Source organism: Schistocerca nitens, chromosome 1 (assembly GCF_023898315.1).
Source record: "Schistocerca nitens isolate TAMUIC-IGC-003100 chromosome 1, iqSchNite1.1, whole genome shotgun sequence".
Taxonomy (NCBI): Eukaryota; Metazoa; Arthropoda; class Insecta; order Orthoptera; family Acrididae; genus Schistocerca; species Schistocerca nitens.
In genome coordinates this window covers 1,120,516,219-1,120,535,267 of record NC_064614.1, presented here as the reverse complement: position 1 = coordinate 1,120,535,267, position 19,049 = coordinate 1,120,516,219, and the positions used below count along the sequence as shown (strand labels likewise).

Genomic DNA, 19,049 nt, shown 5'->3' with positions numbered 1-19,049 from the left:
AGTATTACATTGGCCCATTTAAAATTGTGCTGCCCCTGTGAGAATCGAACTCACGACCCCTGGTTTACAAGACCAGTGCTCTGCCCCTGAGCTAAGGAGGCTGTTGCAGTGTATGCTTCTTTGCGTTCACCACAGCCGTCGAGAAAAATACACTTCAGAGCTTAGAAAATGCGTACAAAGATTTACTCTGCCACAACAATTCGCAACCACTGAGGTCCACAGCGATGACTGACGGGGTGCTGCCGTCTTTCATCTATCATCATCTGTGATCTTGGCTCAGGCCCGAAAAGACTCGCTATTTGGAAATTTTCGGTTCAAAGTATTACATTGGCCATTTAAAATTGTGCTGCCCCCTGTGAGAATCGAACTCACGACCCCTGGTTTACAAGACCAGTGCTCTGCCCCTGAGCTAAGGAGGCTGTTGCAGTGTATGCTTCTTTGCGTTCACCACAGCCGTCGAGAAAAATACACTTCAGAGCTTAGAAAATGCGTACAAAGATTTACTCTGCCACAACAATTCGCAACCACTGAGGTCCACAGCGATGACTGACGGGGTGCTGCCGTCTTTCATCTATCATCATCTGTGATCTTGGCTCAGGCCCGAAAAGACTCGCTATTTGGAAATTTTCGGTTCAAAGTATTACATTGGCCCATTTAAAATTGTGCTGCCCCCTGTGAGAATCGAACTCACGACCCCTGGTTTACAAGACCAGTGCTCTGCCCCTGAGCTAAGGAGGCTGTTGCAGTGTATGCTTCTTTGCGTTCACCACAGCCGTCGAGAAAAATACACTTCAGAGCTTAGAAAATGCGTACAAAGATTTACTCTGCCACAACAATTCGCAACCACTGAGGTCCACAGCGATGACTGACGGGGTGCTGCCGTCTTTCATCTATCATCATCTGTGATCTTGGCTCAGGCCCGAAAAGACTCGCTATTTGGAAATTTTCGGTTCAAAGTATTACATTGGCCCATTTAAAATTGTGCTGCCCCCTGTGAGAATCGAACTCACGACCCCTGGTTTACAAGACCAGTGCTCTGCCCCTGAGCTAAGGAGGCTGTTGCAGTGTATGCTTCTTTGCGTTCACCACAGCCGTCGAGAAAAATACACTTCAGAGCTTAGAAAATGCGTACAAAGATTTACTCTGCCACAACAATTCGCAACCACTGAGGTCCACAGCGATGACTGACGGGGTGCTGCCGTCTTTCATCTATCATCATCTGTGATCTTGGCTCAGGCCCGAAAAGACTCGCTATTTGGAAATTTTCGGTTCAAAGTATTACATTGGCCCATTTAAAATTGTGCTGCCCCCTGTGAGAATCGAACTCACGACCCCTGGTTTACAAGACCAGTGCTCTGCCCCTGAGCTAAGGAGGCTGTTGCAGTGTATGCTTCTTTGCGTTCACCACAGCCGTCGAGAAAAATACACTTCAGAGCTTAGAAAATGCGTACAAAGATTTACTCTGCCACAACAATTCGCAACCACTGAGGTCCACAGCGATGACTGACGGGGTGCTGCCGTCTTTCATCTATCATCATCTGTGATCTTGGCTCAGGCCCGAAAAGACTCGCTATTTGGAAATTTTCGGTTCAAAGTATTACATTGGCCCATTTAAAATTGTGCTGCCCCCTGTGAGAATCGAACTCACGACCCCTGGTTTACAAGACCAGTGCTCTGCCCCTGAGCTAAGGAGGCTGTTGCAGTGTATGCTTCTTTGCGTTCACCACAGCCGTCGAGAAAAATACACTTCAGAGCTTAGAAAATGCGTACAAAGATTTACTCTGCCACAACAATTCGCAACCACTGAGGTCCACAGCGATGACTGACGGGGTGCTGCCGTCTTTCATCTATCATCATCTGTGATCTTGGCTCAGGCCCGAAAAGACTCGCTATTTGGAAATTTTCGGTTCAAAGTATTACATTGGCCCATTTAAAATTGTGCTGCCCCCTGTGAGAATCGAACTCACGACCCCTGGTTTACAAGACCAGTGCTCTGCCCCTGAGCTAAGGAGGCTGTTGCAGTGTATGCTTCTTTGCGTTCACCACAGCCGTCGAGAAAAATACACTTCAGAGCTTAGAAAATGCGTACAAAGATTTACTCTGCCACAACAATTCGCAACCACTGAGGTCCACAGCGATGACTGACGGGGTGCTGCCGTCTTTCATCTATCATCATCTGTGATCTTGGCTCAGGCCCGAAAAGACTCGCTATTTGGAAATTTTCGGTTCAAAGTATTACATTGGCCCATTTAAAATTGTGCTGCCCCCTGTGAGAATCGAACTCACGACCCCTGGTTTACAAGACCAGTGCTCTGCCCCTGAGCTAAGGAGGCTGTTGCAGTGTATGCTTCTTTGCGTTCACCACAGCCGTCGAGAAAAATACACTTCAGAGCTTAGAAAATGCGTACAAAGATTTACTCTGCCACAACAATTCGCAACCACTGAGGTCCACAGCGATGACTGACGGGGTGCTGCCGTCTTTCATCTATCATCATCTGTGATCTTGGCTCAGGCCCGAAAAGACTCGCTATTTGGAAATTTTCGGTTCAAAGTATTACATTGGCCCATTTAAAATTGTGCTGCCCCCTGTGAGAATCGAACTCACGACCCCTGGTTTACAAGACCAGTGCTCTGCCCCTGAGCTAAGGAGGCTGTTGCAGTGTATGCTTCTTTGCGTTCACCACAGCCATCGAGAAAAATACACTTCAGAGCTTAGAAAATGCGTACAAAGATTTACTCTGCCACAACAATTCGCAACCACTGAGGTCCACAGCGATGACTGACGGGGTGCTGCCGTCTTTCATCTATCATCATCTGTGATCTTGGCTCAGGCCCGAAAAGACTCGCTATTTGGAAATTTTCGGTTCAAAGTATTACATTGGCCCATTTAAAATTGTGCTGCCCCCTGTGAGAATCGAACTCACGACCCCTGGTTTACAAGACCAGTGCTCTGCCCCTGAGCTAAGGAGGCTGTTGCAATGTATGCTTCTTTGCGTTCACCACAGCCGTCGAGAAAAATACACTTCAGAGCTTAGAAAATGCGTACAAAGATTTACTCTGCCACAACAATTCGCAACCACTGAGGTCCACAGCGATGACTGACGGGGTGCTGCCGTCTTTCATCTATCATCATCTGTGATCTTGGCTCAGGCCCGAAAAGACTCGCTATTTGGAAATTTTCGGTTCAAAGTATTACATTGGCCCATTTAAAATTGTGCTGCCCCCTGTGAGAATCGAACTCACGACCCCTGGTTTACAAGACCAGTGCTCTGCCCCTGAGCTAAGGAGGCTGTTGCAGTGTATGCTTCTTTGCGTTCACCACAGCCGTCGAGAAAAATACACTTCAGAGCTTAGAAAATGCGTACAAAGATTTACTCTGCCACAACAATTCGCAACCACTGAGGTCCACAGCGATGACTGACGGGGTGCTGCCGTCTTTCATCTATCATCATCTGTGATCTTGGCTCAGGCCCGAAAAGACTCGCTATTTGGAAATTTTCGGTTCAAAGTATTACATTGGCCCATTTAAAATTGTGCTGCCCCCTGTGAGAATCGAACTCACGACCCCTGGTTTACAAGACCAGTGCTCTGCCCCTGAGCTAAGGAGGCTGTTGCAGTGTATGCTTCTTTGCGTTCACCACAGCCGTCGAGAAAAATACACTTCAGAGCTTAGAAAATGCGTACAAAGATTTACTCTGCCACAACAATTCGCAACCACTGAGGTCCACAGCGATGACTGACGGGGTGCTGCCGTCTTTCATCTATCATCATCTGTGATCTTGGCTCAGGCCCGAAAAGACTCGCTATTTGGAAATTTTCGGTTCAAAGTATTACATTGGCCCATTTAAAATTGTGCTGCCCCCTGTGAGAATCGAACTCACGACCCCTGGTTTACAAGACCAGTGCTCTGCCCCTGAGCTAAGGAGGCTGTTGCAGTGTATGCTTCTTTGCGTTCACCACAGCCGTCGAGAAAAATACACTTCAGAGCTTAGAAAATGCGTACAAAGATTTACTCTGCCACAACAATTCGCAACCACTGAGGTCCACAGCGATGACTGACGGGGTGCTGCCGTCTTTCATCTATCATCATCTGTGATCTTGGCTCAGGCCCGAAAAGACTCGCTATTTGGAAATTTTCGGTTCAAAGTATTACATTGGCCCATTTAAAATTGTACTGCCCCCTGTGAGAATCGAACTCACGACCCTGGTTTACAAGACCAGTGCTCTGCCCCTGAGCTAAGGAGGCTGTTGCAGTGTATGCTTCTTTGCGTTCACCACAGCCGTCGAGAAAAATACACTTCAGAGCTTAGAAAATGCGTACAAAGATTTACTCTGCCACAACAATTCGCAACCACTGAGGTCCACAGCGATGACTGACGGGGTGCTGCCGTCTTTCATCTATCATCATCTGTGATCTTGGCTCAGGCCCGAAAAGACTCGCTATTTGGAAATTTTCGGTTCAAAGTATTACATTGGCCCATTTAAAATTGTGCTGCCCCCTGTGAGAATCGAACTCACGACCCCTGGTTTACAAGACCAGTGCTCTGCCCCTGAGCTAAGGAGGCTGTTGCAGTGTATGCTTCTTTGCGTTCACCACAGCCGTCGAGAAAAATACACTTCAGAGCTTAGAAAATGCGTACAAAGATTTACTCTGCCACAACAATTCGCAACCACTGAGGTCCACAGCGATGACTGACGGGGTGCTGCCGTCTTTCATCTATCATCATCTGTGATCTTGGCTCAGGCCCGAAAAGACTCGCTATTTGGAAATTTTCGGTTCAAAGTATTACATTGGCCCATTTAAAATTGTGCTGCCCCCTGTGAGAATCGAACTCACGACCCCTGGTTTACAAGACCAGTGCTCTGCCCCTGAGCTAAGGAGGCTGTTGCAGTGTATGCTTCTTTGCGTTCACCACAGCCGTCGAGAAAAATACACTTCAGAGCTTAGAAAATGCGTACAAAGATTTACTCTGCCACAACAATTCGCAACCACTGAGGTCCACAGCGATGACTGACGGGGTGCTGCCGTCTTTCATCTATCATCATCTGTGATCTTGGCTCAGGCCCGAAAAGACTCGCTATTTGGAAATTTTCGGTTCAAAGTATTACATTGGCCCATTTAAAATTGTGCTGCCCCCTGTGAGAATCGAACTCACGACCCCTGGTTTACAAGACCAGTGCTCTGCCCCTGAGCTAAGGAGGCTGTTGCAGTGTATGCTTCTTTGCGTTCACCACAGCCGTCGAGAAAAATACACTTCAGAGCTTAGAAAATGCGTACAAAGATTTACTCTGCCACAACAATTCGCAACCACTGAGGTCCACAGCGATGACTGACGGGGTGCTGCCGTCTTTCATCTATCATCATCTGTGATCTTGGCTCAGGCCCGAAAAGACTCGCTATTTGGAAATTTTCGGTTCAAAGTATTACATTGGCCCATTTAAAATTGTGCTGCCCCCTGTGAGAATCGAACTCACGACCCCTGGTTTACAAGACCAGTGCTCTGCCCCTGAGCTAAGGAGGCTGTTGCAGTGTATGCTTCTTTGCGTTCACCACAGCCGTCGAGAAAAATACACTTCAGAGCTTAGAAAATGCGTACAAAGATTTACTCTGCCACAACAATTCGCAACCACTGAGGTCCACAGCGATGACTGACGGGGTGCTGCCGTCTTTCATCTATCATCATCTGTGATCTTGGCTCAGGCCCGAAAAGACTCGCTATTTGGAAATTTTCGGTTCAAAGTATTACATTGGCCCATTTAAAATTGTGCTGCCCCCTGTGAGAATCGAACTCACGACCCCTGGTTTACAAGACCAGTGCTCTGCCCCTGAGCTAAGGAGGCTGTTGCAGTGTATGCTTCTTTGCGTTCACCACAGCCGTCGAGAAAAATACACTTCAGAGCTTAGAAAATGCGTACAAAGATTTACTCTGCCACAACAATTCGCAACCACTGAGGTCCACAGCGATGACTGACGGGGTGCTGCCGTCTTTCATCTATCATCATCTGTGATCTTGGCTCAGGCCCGAAAAGACTCGCTATTTGGAAATTTTCGGTTCAAAGTATTACATTGGCCCATTTAAAATTGTGCTGCCCCCTATGAGAATCGAACTCACGACCCCTGGTTTACAATACCAGTGCTCTGCCCCTGAGCTAAGGAGGCTGTTGCAGTGTATGCTTCTTTGCGTTCACCACAGCCGTCGAGAAAAATACACTTCAGAGCTTAGAAAATGCGTACAAAGATTTACTCTGCCACAACAATTCGCAACCACTGAGGTCCACAGCGATGACTGACGGGGTGCTGCCGTCTTTCATCTATCATCATCTGTGATCTTGGCTCAGGCCCGAAAAGACTCGCTATTTGGAAATTTTCGGTTCAAAGTATTACATTGGCCCATTTAAAATTGTGCTGCCCCCTGTGAGAATCGAACTCACGACCCCTGGTTTACAAGACCAGTGCTCTGCCCCTGAGCTAAGGAGGCTGTTGCAGTGTATGCTTCTTTGCGTTCACCACAGCCGTCGAGAAAAATACACTTCAGAGCTTAGAAAATGCGTACAAAGATTTACTCTGCCACAACAATTCGCAACCACTGAGGTCCACAGCGATGACTGACGGGGTGCTGCCGTCTTTCATCTATCATCATCTGTGATCTTGGCTCAGGCCCGAAAAGACTCGCTATTTGGAAATTTTCGGTTCAAAGTATTACATTGGCCCATTTAAAATTGTGCTGCCCCCTGTGAGAATCGAACTCACGACCCCTGGTTTACAAGACCAGTGCTCTGCCCCTGAGCTAAGGAGGCTGTTGCAGTGTATGCTTCTTTGCGTTCACCACAGCCGTCGAGAAAAATACACTTCAGAGCTTAGAAAATGCGTACAAAGATTTACTCTGCCACAACAATTCGCAACCACTGAGGTCCACAGCGATGACTGACGGGGTGCTGCCGTCTTTCATCTATCATCATCTGTGATCTTGGCTCAGGCCCGAAAAGACTCGCTATTTGGAAATTTTCGGTTCAAAGTATTACATTGGCCCATTTAAAATTGTGCTGCCCCCTGTGAGAATCGAACTCACGACCCCTGGTTTACAAGACCAGTGCTCTGCCCCTGAGCTAAGGAGGCTGTTGCAGTGTATGCTTCTTTGCGTTCACCACAGCCGTCGAGAAAAATACACTTCAGAGCTTAGAAAATGCGTACAAAGATTTACTCTGCCACAACAATTCGCAACCACTGAGGTCCACAGCGATGACTGACGGGGTGCTGCCGTCTTTCATCTATCATCATCTGTGATCTTGGCTCAGGCCCGAAAAGACTCGCTATTTGGAAATTTTCGGTTCAAAGTATTACATTGGCCCATTTAAAATTGTGCTGCCCCCTGTGAGAATCGAACTCACGACCCCTGGTTTACAAGACCAGTGCTCTGCCCCTGAGCTAAGGAGGCTGTTGCAGTGTATGCTTCTTTGCGTTCACCACAGCCGTCGAGAAAAATACACTTCAGAGCTTAGAAAATGCGTACAAAGATTTACTCTGCCACAACAATTCGCAACCACTGAGGTCCACAGCGATGACTGACGGGGTGCTGCCGTCTTTCATCTATCATCATCTGTGATCTTGGCTCAGGCCCGAAAAGACTCGCTATTTGGAAATTTTCGGTTCAAAGTATTACATTGGCCCATTTAAAATTGTGCTGCCCCCTGTGAGAATCGAACTCACGACCCCTGGTTTACAAGACCAGTGCTCTGCCCCTGAGCTAAGGAGGCTGTTGCAGTGTATGCTTCTTTGCGTTCACCACAGCCGTCGAGAAAAATACACTTCAGAGCTTAGAAAATGCGTACAAAGATTTACTCTGCCACAACAATTCGCAACCACTGAGGTCCACAGCGATGACTGACGGGGTGCTGCCGTCTTTCATCTATCATCATCTGTGATCTTGGCTCAGGCCCGAAAAGACTCGCTATTTGGAAATTTTCGGTTCAAAGTATTACATTGGCCCATTTAAAATTGTGCTGCCCCCTGTGAGAATCGAACTCACGACCCCTGGTTTACAAGACCAGTGCTCTGCCCCTGAGCTAAGGAGGCTGTTGCAGTGTATGCTTCTTTGCGTTCACCACAGCCGTCGAGAAAAATACACTTCAGAGCTTAGAAAATGCGTACAAAGATTTACTCTGCCACAACAATTCGCAACCACTGAGGTCCACAGCGATGACTGACGGGGTGCTGCCGTCTTTCATCTATCATCATCTGTGATCTTGGCTCAGGCCCGAAAAGACTCGCTATTTGGAAATTTTCGGTTCAAAGTATTACATTGGCCCATTTAAAATTGTGCTGCCCCCTGTGAGAATCGAACTCACGACCCCTGGTTTACAAGACCAGTGCTCTGCCCCTGAGCTAAGGAGGCTGTTGCAGTGTATGCTTCTTTGCGTTCACCACAGCCGTCGAGAAAAATACACTTCAGAGCTTAGAAAATGCGTACAAAGATTTACTCTGCCACAACAATTCGCAACCACTGAGGTCCACAGCGATGACTGACGGGGTGCTGCCGTCTTTCATCTATCATCATCTGTGATCTTGGCTCAGGCCCGAAAAGACTCGCTATTTGGAAATTTTCGGTTCAAAGTATTACATTGGCCCATTTAAAATTGTGCTGCCCCCTGTGAGAATCGAACTCACGACCCCTGGTTTACAAGACCAGTGCTCTGCCCCTGAGCTAAGGAGGCTGTTGCAGTGTATGCTTCTTTGCGTTCACCACAGCCGTCGAGAAAAATACACTTCAGAGCTTAGAAAATGCGTACAAAGATTTACTCTGCCACAACAATTCGCAACCACTGAGGTCCACAGCGATGACTGACGGGGTGCTGCCGTCTTTCATCTATCATCATCTGTGATCTTGGCTCAGGCCCGAAAAGACTCGCTATTTGGAAATTTTCGGTTCAAAGTATTACATTGGCCCATTTAAAATTGTGCTGCCCCCTGTGAGAATCGAACTCACGACCCCTGGTTTACAAGACCAGTGCTCTGCCCCTGAGCTAAGGAGGCTGTTGCAGTGTATGCTTCTTTGCGTTCACCACAGCCGTCGAGAAAAATACACTTCAGAGCTTAGAAAATGCGTACAAAGATTTACTCTGCCACAACAATTCGCAACCACTGAGGTCCACAGCGATGACTGACGGGGTGCTGCCGTCTTTCATCTATCATCATCTGTGATCTTGGCTCAGGCCCGAAAAGACTCGCTATTTGGAAATTTTCGGTTCAAAGTATTACATTGGCCCATTTAAAATTGTGCTGCCCCCTGTGAGAATCGAACTCACGACCCCTGGTTTACAAGACCAGTGCTCTGCCCCTGAGCTAAGGAGGCTGTTGCAGTGTATGCTTCTTTGCGTTCACCACAGCCGTCGAGAAAAATACACTTCAGAGCTTAGAAAATGCGTACAAAGATTTACTCTGCCACAACAATTCGCAACCACTGAGGTCCACAGCGATGACTGACGGGGTGCTGCCGTCTTTCATCTATCATCATCTGTGATCTTGGCTCAGGCCCGAAAAGACTCGCTATTTGGAAATTTTCGGTTCAAAGTATTACATTGGCCCATTTAAAATTGTGCTGCCCCCTGTGAGAATCGAACTCACGACCCCTGGTTTACAAGACCAGTGCTCTGCCCCTGAGCTAAGGAGGCTGTTGCAGTGTATGCTTCTTTGCGTTCACCACAGCCGTCGAGAAAAATACACTTCAGAGCTTAGAAAATGCGTACAAAGATTTACTCTGCCACAACAATTCGCAACCACTGAGGTCCACAGCGATGACTGACGGGGTGCTGCCGTCTTTCATCTATCATCATCTGTGATCTTGGCTCAGGCCCGAAAAGACTCGCTATTTGGAAATTTTCGGTTCAAAGTATTACATTGGCCCATTTAAAATTGTGCTGCCCCCTGTGAGAATCGAACTCACGACCCCTGGTTTACAAGACCAGTGCTCTGCCCCTGAGCTAAGGAGGCTGTTGCAGTGTATGCTTCTTTGCGTTCACCACAGCCGTCGAGAAAAATACACTTCAGAGCTTAGAAAATGCGTACAAAGATTTACTCTGCCACAACAATTCGCAACCACTGAGGTCCACAGCGATGACTGACGGGGTGCTGCCGTCTTTCATCTATCATCATCTGTGATCTTGGCTCAGGCCCGAAAAGACTCGCTATTTGGAAATTTTCGGTTCAAAGTATTACATTGGCCCATTTAAAATTGTGCTGCCCCTGTGAGAATCGAACTCACGACCCCTGGTTTACAAGACCAGTGCTCTGCCCCTGAGCTAAGGAGGCTGTTGCAGTGTATGCTTCTTTGCGTTCACCACAGCCGTCGAGAAAAATACACTTCAGAGCTTAGAAAATGCGTACAAAGATTTACTCTGCCACAACAATTCGCAACCACTGAGGTCCACAGCGATGACTGACGGGGTGCTGCCGTCTTTCATCTATCATCATCTGTGATCTTGGCTCAGGCCCGAAAAGACTCGCTATTTGGAAATTTTCGGTTCAAAGTATTACATTGGCCCATTTAAAATTGTGCTGCCCCCTGTGAGAATCGAACTCACGACCCCTGGTTTACAAGACCAGTGCTCTGCCCCTGAGCTAAGGAGGCTGTTGCAGTGTATGCTTCTTTGCGTTCACCACAGCCGTCGAGAAAAATACACTTCAGAGCTTAGAAAATGCGTACAAAGATTTACTCTGCCACAACAATTCGCAACCACTGAGGTCCACAGCGATGACTGACGGGGTGCTGCCGTCTTTCATCTATCATCATCTGTGATCTTGGCTCAGGCCCGAAAAGACTCGCTATTTGGAAATTTTCGGTTCAAAGTATTACATTGGCCCATTTAAAATTGTGCTGCCCCCTGTGAGAATCGAACTCACGACCCCTGGTTTACAAGACCAGTGCTCTGCCCCTGAGCTAAGGAGGCTGTTGCAGTGTATGCTTCTTTGCGTTCACCACAGCCGTCGAGAAAAATACACTTCAGAGCTTAGAAAATGCGTACAAAGATTTACTCTGCCACAACAATTCGCAACCACTGAGGTCCACAGCGATGACTGACGGGGTGCTGCCGTCTTTCATCTATCATCATCTGTGATCTTGGCTCAGGCCCGAAAAGACTCGCTATTTGGAAATTTTCGGTTCAAAGTATTACATTGGCCCATTTAAAATTGTGCTGCCCCCTGTGAGAATCGAACTCACGACCCCTGGTTTACAAGACCAGTGCTCTGCCCCTGAGCTAAGGAGGCTGTTGCAGTGTATGCTTCTTTGCGTTCACCACAGCCGTCGAGAAAAATACACTTCAGAGCTTAGAAAATGCGTACAAAGATTTACTCTGCCACAACAATTCGCAACCACTGAGGTCCACAGCGATGACTGACGGGGTGCTGCCGTCTTTCATCTATCATCATCTGTGATCTTGGCTCAGGCCCGAAAAGACTCGCTATTTGGAAATTTTCGGTTCAAAGTATTACATTGGCCCATTTAAAATTGTGCTGCCCCCTGTGAGAATCGAACTCACGACCCCTGGTTTACAAGACCAGTGCTCTGCCCCTGAGCTAAGGAGGCTGTTGCAGTGTATGCTTCTTTGCGTTCACCACAGCCGTCGAGAAAAATACACTTCAGAGCTTAGAAAATGCGTACAAAGATTTACTCTGCCACAACAATTCGCAACCACTGAGGTCCACAGCGATGACTGACGGGGTGCTGCCGTCTTTCATCTATCATCATCTGTGATCTTGGCTCAGGCCCGAAAAGACTCGCTATTTGGAAATTTTCGGTTCAAAGTATTACATTGGCCCATTTAAAATTGTGCTGCCCCCTGTGAGAATCGAACTCACGACCCCTGGTTTACAAGACCAGTGCTCTGCCCCTGAGCTAAGGAGGCTGTTGCAGTGTATGCTTCTTTGCGTTCACCACAGCCGTCGAGAAAAATACACTTCAGAGCTTAGAAAATGCGTACAAAGATTTACTCTGCCACAACAATTCGCAACCACTGAGGTCCACAGCGATGACTGACGGGGTGCTGCCGTCTTTCATCTATCATCATCTGTGATCTTGGCTCAGGCCCGAAAAGACTCGCTATTTGGAAATTTTCGGTTCAAAGTATTACATTGGCCCATTTAAAATTGTGCTGCCCCCTGTGAGAATCGAACTCACGACCCCTGGTTTACAAGACCAGTGCTCTGCCCCTGAGCTAAGGAGGCTGTTGCAGTGTATGCTTCTTTGCGTTCACCACAGCCGTCGAGAAAAATACACTTCAGAGCTTAGAAAATGCGTACAAAGATTTACTCTGCCACAACAATTCGCAACCACTGAGGTCCACAGCGATGACTGACGGGGTGCTGCCGTCTTTCATCTATCATCATCTGTGATCTTGGCTCAGGCCCGAAAAGACTCGCTATTTGGAAATTTTCGGTTCAAAGTATTACATTGGCCCATTTAAAATTGTGCTGCCCCCTGTGAGAATCGAACTCACGACCCCTGGTTTACAAGACCAGTGCTCTGCCCCTGAGCTAAGGAGGCTGTTGCAGTGTATGCTTCTTTGCGTTCACCACAGCCGTCGAGAAAAATACACTTCAGAGCTTAGAAAATGCGTACAAAGATTTACTCTGCCACAACAATTCGCAACCACTGAGGTCCACAGCGATGACTGACGGGGTGCTGCCGTCTTTCATCTATCATCATCTGTGATCTTGGCTCAGGCCCGAAAAGACTCGCTATTTGGAAATTTTCGGTTCAAAGTATTACATTGGCCCATTTAAAATTGTGCTGCCCCCTGTGAGAATCGAACTCACGACCCCTGGTTTACAAGACCAGTGCTCTGCCCCTGAGCTAAGGAGGCTGTTGCAGTGTATGCTTCTTTGCGTTCACCACAGCCGTCGAGAAAAATACACTTCAGAGCTTAGAAAATGCGTACAAAGATTTACTCTGCCACAACAATTCGCAACCACTGAGGTCCACAGCGATGACTGACGGGGTGCTGCCGTCTTTCATCTATCATCATCTGTGATCTTGGCTCAGGCCCGAAAAGACTCGCTATTTGGAAATTTTCGGTTCAAAGTATTACATTGGCCCATTTAAAATTGTGCTGCCCCTGTGAGAATCGAACTCACGACCCCTGGTTTACAAGACCAGTGCTCTGCCCCTGAGCTAAGGAGGCTGTTGCAGTGTATGCTTCTTTGCGTTCACCACAGCCGTCGAGAAAAATACACTTCAGAGCTTAGAAAATGCGTACAAAGATTTACTCTGCCACAACAATTCGCAACCACTGAGGTCCACAGCGATGACTGACGGGGTGCTGCCGTCTTTCATCTATCATCATCTGTGATCTTGGCTCAGGCCCGAAAAGACTCGCTATTTGGAAATTTTCGGTTCAAAGTATTACATTGGCCCATTTAAAATTGTGCTGCCCCCTGTGAGAATCGAACTCACGACCCCTGGTTTACAAGACCAGTGCTCTGCCCCTGAGCTAAGGAGGCTGTTGCAGTGTATGCTTCTTTGCGTTCACCACAGCCGTCGAGAAAAATACACTTCAGAGCTTAGAAAATGCGTACAAAGATTTACTCTGCCACAACAATTCGCAACCACTGAGGTCCACAGCGATGACTGACGGGGTGCTGCCGTCTTTCATCTATCATCATCTGTGATCTTGGCTCAGGCCCGAAAAGACTCGCTATTTGGAAATTTTCGGTTCAAAGTATTACATTGGCCCATTTAAAATTGTGCTGCCCCCTGTGAGAATCGAACTCACGACCCCTGGTTTACAAGACCAGTGCTCTGCCCCTGAGCTAAGGAGGCTGTTGCAGTGTATGCTTCTTTGCGTTCACCACAGCCGTCGAGAAAAATACACTTCAGAGCTTAGAAAATGCGTACAAAGATTTACTCTGCCACAACAATTCGCAACCACTGAGGTCCACAGCGATGACTGACGGGGTGCTGCCGTCTTTCATCTATCATCATCTGTGATCTTGGCTCAGGCCCGAAAAGACTCGCTATTTGGAAATTTTCGGTTCAAAGTATTACATTGGCCCATTTAAAATTGTGCTGCCCCCTGTGAGAATCGAACTCACGACCCCTGGTTTACAAGACCAGTGCTCTGCCCCTGAGCTAAGGAGGCTGTTGCAGTGTATGCTTCTTTGCGTTCACCACAGCCGTCGAGAAAAATACACTTCAGAGCTTAGAAAATGCGTACAAAGATTTACTCTGCCACAACAATTCGCAACCACTGAGGTCCACAGCGATGACTGACGGGGTGCTGCCGTCTTTCATCTATCATCATCTGTGATCTTGGCTCAGGCCCGAAAAGACTCGCTATTTGGAAATTTTCGGTTCAAAGTATTACATTGGCCCATTTAAAATTGTGCTGCCCCCTGTGAGAATCGAACTCACGACCCCTGGTTTACAAGACCAGTGCTCTGCCCCTGAGCTAAGGAGGCTGTTGCAGTGTATGCTTCTTTGCGTTCACCACAGCCGTCGAGAAAAATACACTTCAGAGCTTAGAAAATGCGTACAAAGATTTACTCTGCCACAACAATTCGCAACCACTGAGGTCCACAGCGATGACTGACGGGGTGCTGCCGTCTTTCATCTATCATCATCTGTGATCTTGGCTCAGGCCCGAAAAGACTCGCTATTTGGAAATTTTCGGTTCAAAGTATTACATTGGCCCATTTAAAATTGTGCTGCCCCCTGTGAGAATCGAACTCACGACCCTGGTTTACAAGACCAGTGCTCTGCCCCTGAGCTAAGGAGGCTGTTGCAGTGTATGCTTCTTTGCGTTCACCACAGCCGTCGAGAAAAATACACTTCAGAGCTTAGAAAATGCGTACAAAGATTTACTCTGCCACAACAATTCGCAACCACTGAGGTCCACAGCGATGACTGACGGGGTGCTGCCGTCTTTCATCTATCATCATCTGTGATCTTGGCTCAGGCCCGAAAAGACTCGCTATTTGGAAATTTTCGGTTCAAAGTATTACATTGGCCCATTTAAAATTGTGCTGCCCCCTGTGAGAATCGAACTCACGACCCCTGGTTTACAAGACCAGTGCTCTGCCCCTGAGCTAAGGAGGCTGTTGCAGTGTATGCTTCTTTGCGTTCACCACAGCCGTCGAGAAAAATACACTTCAGAGCTTAGAAAATGCGTACAAAGATTTACTCTGCCACAACAATTCGCAACCACTGAGGTCCACAGCGATGACTGACGGGGTGCTGCCGTCTTTCATCTATCATCATCTGTGATCTTGGCTCAGGCCCGAAAAGACTCGCTATTTGGAAATTTTCGGTTCAAAGTATTACATTGGCCCATTTAAAATTGTGCTGCCCCCTGTGAGAATCGAACTCACGACCCCTGGTTTACAAGACCAGTGCTCTGCCCCTGAGCTAAGGAGGCTGTTGCAGTGTATGCTTCTTTGCGTTCACCACAGCCGTCGAGAAAAATACACTTCAGAGCTTAGAAAATGCGTACAAAGATTTACTCTGCCACAACAATTCGCAACCACTGAGGTCCACAGCGATGACTGACGGGGTGCTGCCGTCTTTCATCTATCATCATCTGTGATCTTGGCTCAGGCCCGAAAAGACTCGCTATTTGGAAATTTTCGGTTCAAAGTATTACATTGGCCCATTTAAAATTGTGCTGCCCCCTGTGAGAATCGAACTCACGACCCCTGGTTTACAAGACCAGTGCTCTGCCCCTGAGCTAAGGAGGCTGTTGCAGTGTATGCTTCTTTGCGTTCACCACAGCCGTCGAGAAAAATACACTTCAGAGCTTAGAAAATGCGTACAAAGATTTACTCTGCCACAACAATTCGCAACCACTGAGGTCCACAGCGATGACTGACGGGGTGCTGCCGTCTTTCATCTATCATCATCTGTGATCTTGGCTCAGGCCCGAAAAGACTCGCTATTTGGAAATTTTCGGTTCAAAGTATTACATTGGCCCATTTAAAATTGTGCTGCCCCCTGTGAGAATCGAACTCACGACCCCTGGTTTACAAGACCAGTGCTCTGCCCCTGAGCTAAGGAGGCTGTTGCAGTGTATGCTTCTTTGCGTTCACCACAGCCGTCGAGAAAAATACACTTCAGAGCTTAGAAAATGCGTACAAAGATTTACTCTGCCACAACAATTCGCAACCACTGAGGTCCACAGCGATGACTGACGGGGTGCTGCCGTCTTTCATCTATCATCATCTGTGATCTTGGCTCAGGCCCGAAAAGACTCGCTATTTGGAAATTTTCGGTTCAAAGTATTACATTGGCCCATTTAAAATTGTGCTGCCCCCTGTGAGAATCGAACTCACGACCCCTGGTTTACAAGACCAGTGCTCTGCCCCTGAGCTAAGGAGGCTGTTGCAGTGTATGCTTCTTTGCGTTCACCACAGCCGTCGAGAAAAATACACTTCAGAGCTTAGAAAATGCGTACAAAGATTTACTCTGCCACAACAATTCGCAACCACTGAGGTCCACAGCGATGACTGACGGGGTGCTGCCGTCTTTCATCTATCATCATCTGTGATCTTGGCTCAGGCCCGAAAAGACTCGCTATTGGAAATTTTCGGTTCAAAGTATTACATTGGCCCATTTAAAATTGTGCTGCCCCCTGTGAGAATCGAACTCACGACCCCTGGTTTACAAGACCAGTGCTCTGCCCCTGAGCTAAGGAGGCTGTTGCAGTGTATGCTTCTTTGCGTTCACCACAGCCGTCGAGAAAAATACACTTCAGAGCTTAGAAAATGCGTACAAAGATTTACTCTGCCACAACAATTCGCAACCACTGAGGTCCACAGCGATGACTGACGGGGTGCTGCCGTCTTTCATCTATCATCATCTGTGATCTTGGCTCAGGCCCGAAAAGACTCGCTATTTGGAAATTTTCGGTTCAAAGTATTACATTGGCCCATTTAAAATTGTGCTGCCCCCTGTGAGAATCGAACTCACGACCCCTGGTTTACAAGACCAGTGCTCTGCCCCTGAGCTAAGGAGGCTGTTGCAGTGTATGCTTCTTTGCGTTCACCACAGCCGTCGAGAAAAATACACTTCAGAGCTTAGAAAATGCGTACAAAGATTTACTCTGCCACAACAATTCGCAACCACTGAGGTCCACAGCGATGACTGACGGGGTGCTGCCGTCTTTCATCTATCATCATCTGTGATCTTGGCTCAGGCCCGAAAAGACTCGCTATTTGGAAATTTTCGGTTCAAAGTATTACATTGGCCCATTTAAAATTGTGCTGCCCCCTGTGAGAATCGAACTCACGACCCCTGGTTTACAAGACCAGTGCTCTGCCCCTGAGCTAAGGAGGCTGTTGCAGTGTATGCTTCTTTGCGTTCACCACAGCCGTCGAGAAAAATACACTTCAGAGCTTAGAAAATGCGTACAAAGATTTACTCTGCCACAACAATTCGCAACCACTGAGGTCCACAGCGATGACTGACGGGGTGCTGCCGTCTTTCATCTATCATCATCTGTGATCTTGGCTCAGGCCCGAAAAGACTCGCTATTTGGAAATTTTCGGTTCAAAGTATTACATTGGCCCATTTAAAATTGTGCTGCCCCCTGTGAGAATCGAACTCACGACCCCTGGTTTACAAGACCAGTGCTCTGCCCCTGAGCTAAGGAGGCTGTTGCAGTGTATGCTTCTTTGCGTTCACCACAGCCGTCGAGAAAAATACACTTCAGAGCTTAGAAAATGCGTACAAAGATTTACTCTGCCACAACAATTCGCAACCACTGAGGTCCACAGCGATGACTGACGGGGTGCTGCCGTCTTTCATCTATCATCATCTGTGATCTTGGCTCAGGCCCGAAAAGACTCGCTATTTGGAAATTTTCGGTTCAAAGTATTACATTGGCCCATTTAAAATTGTGCTGCCCCCTGTGAGAATCGAACTCACGACCCCTGGTTTACAAGACCAGTGCTCTGCCCCTGAGCTAAGGAGGCTGTTGCAGTGTATGCTTCTTTGCGTTCACCACAGCCGTCGAGAAAAATACACTTCAGAGCTTAGAAAATGCGTACAAAGATTTACTCTGCCACAACAATTCGCAACCACTGAGGTCCACAGCGATGACTGACGGGGTGCTGCCGTCTTTCATCTATCATCATCTGTGATCTTGGCTCAGGCCCGAAAAGACTCGCTATTTGGAAATTTTCGGTTCAAAGTATTACATTGGCCCATTTAAAATTGTGCTGCCCCCTGTGAGAATCGAACTCACGACCCCTGGTTTACAAGACCAGTGCTCTGCCCCTGAGCTAAGGAGGCTGTTGCAGTGTATGCTTCTTTGCGTTCACCACAGCCGTCGAGAAAAATACACTTCAGAGCTTAGAAAATGCGTACAAAGATTTACTCTGCCACAACAATTCGCAACCACTGAGGTCCACAGCGATGACTGACGGGGTGCTGCCGTCTTTCATCTATCATCATCTGTGATCTTGGCTCAGGCCCGAAAAGACTCGCTATTTGGAAATTTTCGGTTCAAAGTATTACATTGGCCCATTTAAAATTGTGCTGCCCCCTGTGAGAATCGAACTCACGACCCCTGGTTTACAAGACCAGTGCTCTGCCCCTGAGCTAAGGAGGCTGTTGCAGTGTATGCTTCTTTGCGTTCACCACAGCCGTCGAGAAAAATACACTTCAGAGCTTAGAAAATGCGTACAAAGATTTACTCTGCCACAACAATTCGCAACCACTGAGGTCCACAGCGATGACTGACGGGGTGCTGCCGTCTTTCATCTATCATCATCTGTGATCTTGGCTCAGGCCCGAAAAGACTCGCTATTTGGAAATTTTCGGTTCAAAGTATTACATTGGCCCATTTAAAATTGTGCTGCCCCCTGTGAGAATCGAACTCACGACCCCTGGTTTACAAGACCAGTGCTCTGCCCCTGAGCTAAGGAGGCTGTTGCAGTGTATGCTTCTTTGCGTTCACCACAGCCGTCGAGAAAAATACACTTCAGAGCTTAGAAAATGCGTACAAAGATTTACTCTGCCACAACAATTCGCAACCACTGAGGTCCACAGCGATGACTGACG

The 19,049-nt window shown here is 47.6% G+C and overlaps 60 non-coding genes across 60 annotated transcripts; all 60 read right to left on the bottom strand.

Annotated features, from left to right (window-relative positions):
- Positions 1–27: 27 nt before the first annotated feature.
- Positions 28–101, bottom strand: Trnat-ugu (transfer RNA threonine (anticodon UGU)). The gene has a single exon. It is a non-coding gene; the product is annotated as a tRNA-Thr (tRNA).
- A 246-nt stretch (positions 102–347) lies between these two features.
- Positions 348–419, bottom strand: Trnat-ugu (transfer RNA threonine (anticodon UGU)). Its single transcript has one exon. It is a non-coding gene; the product is annotated as a tRNA-Thr (tRNA).
- Positions 420–666: 247 nt separating this feature from the next.
- Trnat-ugu (transfer RNA threonine (anticodon UGU)) lies at positions 667–738 on the bottom strand. The gene has a single exon. It is a non-coding gene; the product is annotated as a tRNA-Thr (tRNA).
- Positions 739–985: 247 nt separating this feature from the next.
- Positions 986–1,057, bottom strand: Trnat-ugu (transfer RNA threonine (anticodon UGU)). Its single transcript has one exon. It is a non-coding gene; the product is annotated as a tRNA-Thr (tRNA).
- Positions 1,058–1,304: 247 nt separating this feature from the next.
- On the bottom strand, positions 1,305–1,376 carry Trnat-ugu (transfer RNA threonine (anticodon UGU)). Its single transcript has one exon. It is a non-coding gene; the product is annotated as a tRNA-Thr (tRNA).
- A 247-nt stretch (positions 1,377–1,623) lies between these two features.
- Trnat-ugu (transfer RNA threonine (anticodon UGU)) lies at positions 1,624–1,695 on the bottom strand. Its single transcript has one exon. It is a non-coding gene; the product is annotated as a tRNA-Thr (tRNA).
- Positions 1,696–1,942: 247 nt separating this feature from the next.
- Positions 1,943–2,014, bottom strand: Trnat-ugu (transfer RNA threonine (anticodon UGU)). Its single transcript has one exon. It is a non-coding gene; the product is annotated as a tRNA-Thr (tRNA).
- Positions 2,015–2,261: 247 nt separating this feature from the next.
- Trnat-ugu (transfer RNA threonine (anticodon UGU)) lies at positions 2,262–2,333 on the bottom strand. Its single transcript has one exon. It is a non-coding gene; the product is annotated as a tRNA-Thr (tRNA).
- A 247-nt stretch (positions 2,334–2,580) lies between these two features.
- Trnat-ugu (transfer RNA threonine (anticodon UGU)) lies at positions 2,581–2,652 on the bottom strand. Its single transcript has one exon. It is a non-coding gene; the product is annotated as a tRNA-Thr (tRNA).
- A 247-nt stretch (positions 2,653–2,899) lies between these two features.
- On the bottom strand, positions 2,900–2,971 carry Trnat-ugu (transfer RNA threonine (anticodon UGU)). The gene has a single exon. It is a non-coding gene; the product is annotated as a tRNA-Thr (tRNA).
- Positions 2,972–3,218: 247 nt separating this feature from the next.
- On the bottom strand, positions 3,219–3,290 carry Trnat-ugu (transfer RNA threonine (anticodon UGU)). Its single transcript has one exon. It is a non-coding gene; the product is annotated as a tRNA-Thr (tRNA).
- Positions 3,291–3,537: 247 nt separating this feature from the next.
- On the bottom strand, positions 3,538–3,609 carry Trnat-ugu (transfer RNA threonine (anticodon UGU)). Its single transcript has one exon. It is a non-coding gene; the product is annotated as a tRNA-Thr (tRNA).
- A 247-nt stretch (positions 3,610–3,856) lies between these two features.
- Trnat-ugu (transfer RNA threonine (anticodon UGU)) lies at positions 3,857–3,928 on the bottom strand. Its single transcript has one exon. It is a non-coding gene; the product is annotated as a tRNA-Thr (tRNA).
- A 247-nt stretch (positions 3,929–4,175) lies between these two features.
- On the bottom strand, positions 4,176–4,246 carry Trnat-ugu (transfer RNA threonine (anticodon UGU)). The gene has a single exon. It is a non-coding gene; the product is annotated as a tRNA-Thr (tRNA).
- A 247-nt stretch (positions 4,247–4,493) lies between these two features.
- Trnat-ugu (transfer RNA threonine (anticodon UGU)) lies at positions 4,494–4,565 on the bottom strand. The gene has a single exon. It is a non-coding gene; the product is annotated as a tRNA-Thr (tRNA).
- A 247-nt stretch (positions 4,566–4,812) lies between these two features.
- On the bottom strand, positions 4,813–4,884 carry Trnat-ugu (transfer RNA threonine (anticodon UGU)). Its single transcript has one exon. It is a non-coding gene; the product is annotated as a tRNA-Thr (tRNA).
- A 247-nt stretch (positions 4,885–5,131) lies between these two features.
- Positions 5,132–5,203, bottom strand: Trnat-ugu (transfer RNA threonine (anticodon UGU)). Its single transcript has one exon. It is a non-coding gene; the product is annotated as a tRNA-Thr (tRNA).
- Positions 5,204–5,450: 247 nt separating this feature from the next.
- Trnat-ugu (transfer RNA threonine (anticodon UGU)) lies at positions 5,451–5,522 on the bottom strand. The gene has a single exon. It is a non-coding gene; the product is annotated as a tRNA-Thr (tRNA).
- Positions 5,523–5,769: 247 nt separating this feature from the next.
- Trnat-ugu (transfer RNA threonine (anticodon UGU)) lies at positions 5,770–5,841 on the bottom strand. The gene has a single exon. It is a non-coding gene; the product is annotated as a tRNA-Thr (tRNA).
- A 247-nt stretch (positions 5,842–6,088) lies between these two features.
- On the bottom strand, positions 6,089–6,160 carry Trnat-ugu (transfer RNA threonine (anticodon UGU)). Its single transcript has one exon. It is a non-coding gene; the product is annotated as a tRNA-Thr (tRNA).
- A 247-nt stretch (positions 6,161–6,407) lies between these two features.
- Positions 6,408–6,479, bottom strand: Trnat-ugu (transfer RNA threonine (anticodon UGU)). The gene has a single exon. It is a non-coding gene; the product is annotated as a tRNA-Thr (tRNA).
- A 247-nt stretch (positions 6,480–6,726) lies between these two features.
- Trnat-ugu (transfer RNA threonine (anticodon UGU)) lies at positions 6,727–6,798 on the bottom strand. Its single transcript has one exon. It is a non-coding gene; the product is annotated as a tRNA-Thr (tRNA).
- Positions 6,799–7,045: 247 nt separating this feature from the next.
- Trnat-ugu (transfer RNA threonine (anticodon UGU)) lies at positions 7,046–7,117 on the bottom strand. Its single transcript has one exon. It is a non-coding gene; the product is annotated as a tRNA-Thr (tRNA).
- Positions 7,118–7,364: 247 nt separating this feature from the next.
- On the bottom strand, positions 7,365–7,436 carry Trnat-ugu (transfer RNA threonine (anticodon UGU)). Its single transcript has one exon. It is a non-coding gene; the product is annotated as a tRNA-Thr (tRNA).
- A 247-nt stretch (positions 7,437–7,683) lies between these two features.
- Positions 7,684–7,755, bottom strand: Trnat-ugu (transfer RNA threonine (anticodon UGU)). Its single transcript has one exon. It is a non-coding gene; the product is annotated as a tRNA-Thr (tRNA).
- Positions 7,756–8,002: 247 nt separating this feature from the next.
- Trnat-ugu (transfer RNA threonine (anticodon UGU)) lies at positions 8,003–8,074 on the bottom strand. The gene has a single exon. It is a non-coding gene; the product is annotated as a tRNA-Thr (tRNA).
- Positions 8,075–8,321: 247 nt separating this feature from the next.
- Positions 8,322–8,393, bottom strand: Trnat-ugu (transfer RNA threonine (anticodon UGU)). Its single transcript has one exon. It is a non-coding gene; the product is annotated as a tRNA-Thr (tRNA).
- Positions 8,394–8,640: 247 nt separating this feature from the next.
- Positions 8,641–8,712, bottom strand: Trnat-ugu (transfer RNA threonine (anticodon UGU)). Its single transcript has one exon. It is a non-coding gene; the product is annotated as a tRNA-Thr (tRNA).
- A 247-nt stretch (positions 8,713–8,959) lies between these two features.
- Trnat-ugu (transfer RNA threonine (anticodon UGU)) lies at positions 8,960–9,031 on the bottom strand. The gene has a single exon. It is a non-coding gene; the product is annotated as a tRNA-Thr (tRNA).
- Positions 9,032–9,278: 247 nt separating this feature from the next.
- Positions 9,279–9,350, bottom strand: Trnat-ugu (transfer RNA threonine (anticodon UGU)). The gene has a single exon. It is a non-coding gene; the product is annotated as a tRNA-Thr (tRNA).
- A 247-nt stretch (positions 9,351–9,597) lies between these two features.
- Positions 9,598–9,669, bottom strand: Trnat-ugu (transfer RNA threonine (anticodon UGU)). Its single transcript has one exon. It is a non-coding gene; the product is annotated as a tRNA-Thr (tRNA).
- Positions 9,670–9,916: 247 nt separating this feature from the next.
- Trnat-ugu (transfer RNA threonine (anticodon UGU)) lies at positions 9,917–9,988 on the bottom strand. The gene has a single exon. It is a non-coding gene; the product is annotated as a tRNA-Thr (tRNA).
- Positions 9,989–10,232: 244 nt separating this feature from the next.
- Positions 10,233–10,306, bottom strand: Trnat-ugu (transfer RNA threonine (anticodon UGU)). The gene has a single exon. It is a non-coding gene; the product is annotated as a tRNA-Thr (tRNA).
- Positions 10,307–10,553: 247 nt separating this feature from the next.
- Trnat-ugu (transfer RNA threonine (anticodon UGU)) lies at positions 10,554–10,625 on the bottom strand. The gene has a single exon. It is a non-coding gene; the product is annotated as a tRNA-Thr (tRNA).
- Positions 10,626–10,872: 247 nt separating this feature from the next.
- Trnat-ugu (transfer RNA threonine (anticodon UGU)) lies at positions 10,873–10,944 on the bottom strand. The gene has a single exon. It is a non-coding gene; the product is annotated as a tRNA-Thr (tRNA).
- A 247-nt stretch (positions 10,945–11,191) lies between these two features.
- Trnat-ugu (transfer RNA threonine (anticodon UGU)) lies at positions 11,192–11,263 on the bottom strand. The gene has a single exon. It is a non-coding gene; the product is annotated as a tRNA-Thr (tRNA).
- Positions 11,264–11,510: 247 nt separating this feature from the next.
- On the bottom strand, positions 11,511–11,582 carry Trnat-ugu (transfer RNA threonine (anticodon UGU)). Its single transcript has one exon. It is a non-coding gene; the product is annotated as a tRNA-Thr (tRNA).
- A 247-nt stretch (positions 11,583–11,829) lies between these two features.
- On the bottom strand, positions 11,830–11,901 carry Trnat-ugu (transfer RNA threonine (anticodon UGU)). The gene has a single exon. It is a non-coding gene; the product is annotated as a tRNA-Thr (tRNA).
- A 247-nt stretch (positions 11,902–12,148) lies between these two features.
- Positions 12,149–12,220, bottom strand: Trnat-ugu (transfer RNA threonine (anticodon UGU)). Its single transcript has one exon. It is a non-coding gene; the product is annotated as a tRNA-Thr (tRNA).
- Positions 12,221–12,467: 247 nt separating this feature from the next.
- Positions 12,468–12,539, bottom strand: Trnat-ugu (transfer RNA threonine (anticodon UGU)). The gene has a single exon. It is a non-coding gene; the product is annotated as a tRNA-Thr (tRNA).
- A 247-nt stretch (positions 12,540–12,786) lies between these two features.
- Trnat-ugu (transfer RNA threonine (anticodon UGU)) lies at positions 12,787–12,858 on the bottom strand. The gene has a single exon. It is a non-coding gene; the product is annotated as a tRNA-Thr (tRNA).
- Positions 12,859–13,102: 244 nt separating this feature from the next.
- Trnat-ugu (transfer RNA threonine (anticodon UGU)) lies at positions 13,103–13,176 on the bottom strand. Its single transcript has one exon. It is a non-coding gene; the product is annotated as a tRNA-Thr (tRNA).
- A 247-nt stretch (positions 13,177–13,423) lies between these two features.
- Positions 13,424–13,495, bottom strand: Trnat-ugu (transfer RNA threonine (anticodon UGU)). The gene has a single exon. It is a non-coding gene; the product is annotated as a tRNA-Thr (tRNA).
- A 247-nt stretch (positions 13,496–13,742) lies between these two features.
- On the bottom strand, positions 13,743–13,814 carry Trnat-ugu (transfer RNA threonine (anticodon UGU)). Its single transcript has one exon. It is a non-coding gene; the product is annotated as a tRNA-Thr (tRNA).
- Positions 13,815–14,061: 247 nt separating this feature from the next.
- On the bottom strand, positions 14,062–14,133 carry Trnat-ugu (transfer RNA threonine (anticodon UGU)). The gene has a single exon. It is a non-coding gene; the product is annotated as a tRNA-Thr (tRNA).
- A 247-nt stretch (positions 14,134–14,380) lies between these two features.
- On the bottom strand, positions 14,381–14,452 carry Trnat-ugu (transfer RNA threonine (anticodon UGU)). Its single transcript has one exon. It is a non-coding gene; the product is annotated as a tRNA-Thr (tRNA).
- A 247-nt stretch (positions 14,453–14,699) lies between these two features.
- On the bottom strand, positions 14,700–14,770 carry Trnat-ugu (transfer RNA threonine (anticodon UGU)). The gene has a single exon. It is a non-coding gene; the product is annotated as a tRNA-Thr (tRNA).
- A 247-nt stretch (positions 14,771–15,017) lies between these two features.
- Positions 15,018–15,089, bottom strand: Trnat-ugu (transfer RNA threonine (anticodon UGU)). The gene has a single exon. It is a non-coding gene; the product is annotated as a tRNA-Thr (tRNA).
- A 247-nt stretch (positions 15,090–15,336) lies between these two features.
- On the bottom strand, positions 15,337–15,408 carry Trnat-ugu (transfer RNA threonine (anticodon UGU)). The gene has a single exon. It is a non-coding gene; the product is annotated as a tRNA-Thr (tRNA).
- Positions 15,409–15,655: 247 nt separating this feature from the next.
- Positions 15,656–15,727, bottom strand: Trnat-ugu (transfer RNA threonine (anticodon UGU)). Its single transcript has one exon. It is a non-coding gene; the product is annotated as a tRNA-Thr (tRNA).
- A 247-nt stretch (positions 15,728–15,974) lies between these two features.
- On the bottom strand, positions 15,975–16,046 carry Trnat-ugu (transfer RNA threonine (anticodon UGU)). The gene has a single exon. It is a non-coding gene; the product is annotated as a tRNA-Thr (tRNA).
- Positions 16,047–16,293: 247 nt separating this feature from the next.
- On the bottom strand, positions 16,294–16,365 carry Trnat-ugu (transfer RNA threonine (anticodon UGU)). The gene has a single exon. It is a non-coding gene; the product is annotated as a tRNA-Thr (tRNA).
- A 246-nt stretch (positions 16,366–16,611) lies between these two features.
- Positions 16,612–16,683, bottom strand: Trnat-ugu (transfer RNA threonine (anticodon UGU)). The gene has a single exon. It is a non-coding gene; the product is annotated as a tRNA-Thr (tRNA).
- Positions 16,684–16,930: 247 nt separating this feature from the next.
- Trnat-ugu (transfer RNA threonine (anticodon UGU)) lies at positions 16,931–17,002 on the bottom strand. Its single transcript has one exon. It is a non-coding gene; the product is annotated as a tRNA-Thr (tRNA).
- Positions 17,003–17,249: 247 nt separating this feature from the next.
- Trnat-ugu (transfer RNA threonine (anticodon UGU)) lies at positions 17,250–17,321 on the bottom strand. Its single transcript has one exon. It is a non-coding gene; the product is annotated as a tRNA-Thr (tRNA).
- A 247-nt stretch (positions 17,322–17,568) lies between these two features.
- On the bottom strand, positions 17,569–17,640 carry Trnat-ugu (transfer RNA threonine (anticodon UGU)). The gene has a single exon. It is a non-coding gene; the product is annotated as a tRNA-Thr (tRNA).
- Positions 17,641–17,887: 247 nt separating this feature from the next.
- Trnat-ugu (transfer RNA threonine (anticodon UGU)) lies at positions 17,888–17,959 on the bottom strand. Its single transcript has one exon. It is a non-coding gene; the product is annotated as a tRNA-Thr (tRNA).
- Positions 17,960–18,206: 247 nt separating this feature from the next.
- Positions 18,207–18,278, bottom strand: Trnat-ugu (transfer RNA threonine (anticodon UGU)). Its single transcript has one exon. It is a non-coding gene; the product is annotated as a tRNA-Thr (tRNA).
- A 247-nt stretch (positions 18,279–18,525) lies between these two features.
- Trnat-ugu (transfer RNA threonine (anticodon UGU)) lies at positions 18,526–18,597 on the bottom strand. The gene has a single exon. It is a non-coding gene; the product is annotated as a tRNA-Thr (tRNA).
- Positions 18,598–18,844: 247 nt separating this feature from the next.
- Trnat-ugu (transfer RNA threonine (anticodon UGU)) lies at positions 18,845–18,916 on the bottom strand. The gene has a single exon. It is a non-coding gene; the product is annotated as a tRNA-Thr (tRNA).
- Between the last annotated feature and the right edge of the window lie 133 nt (positions 18,917–19,049).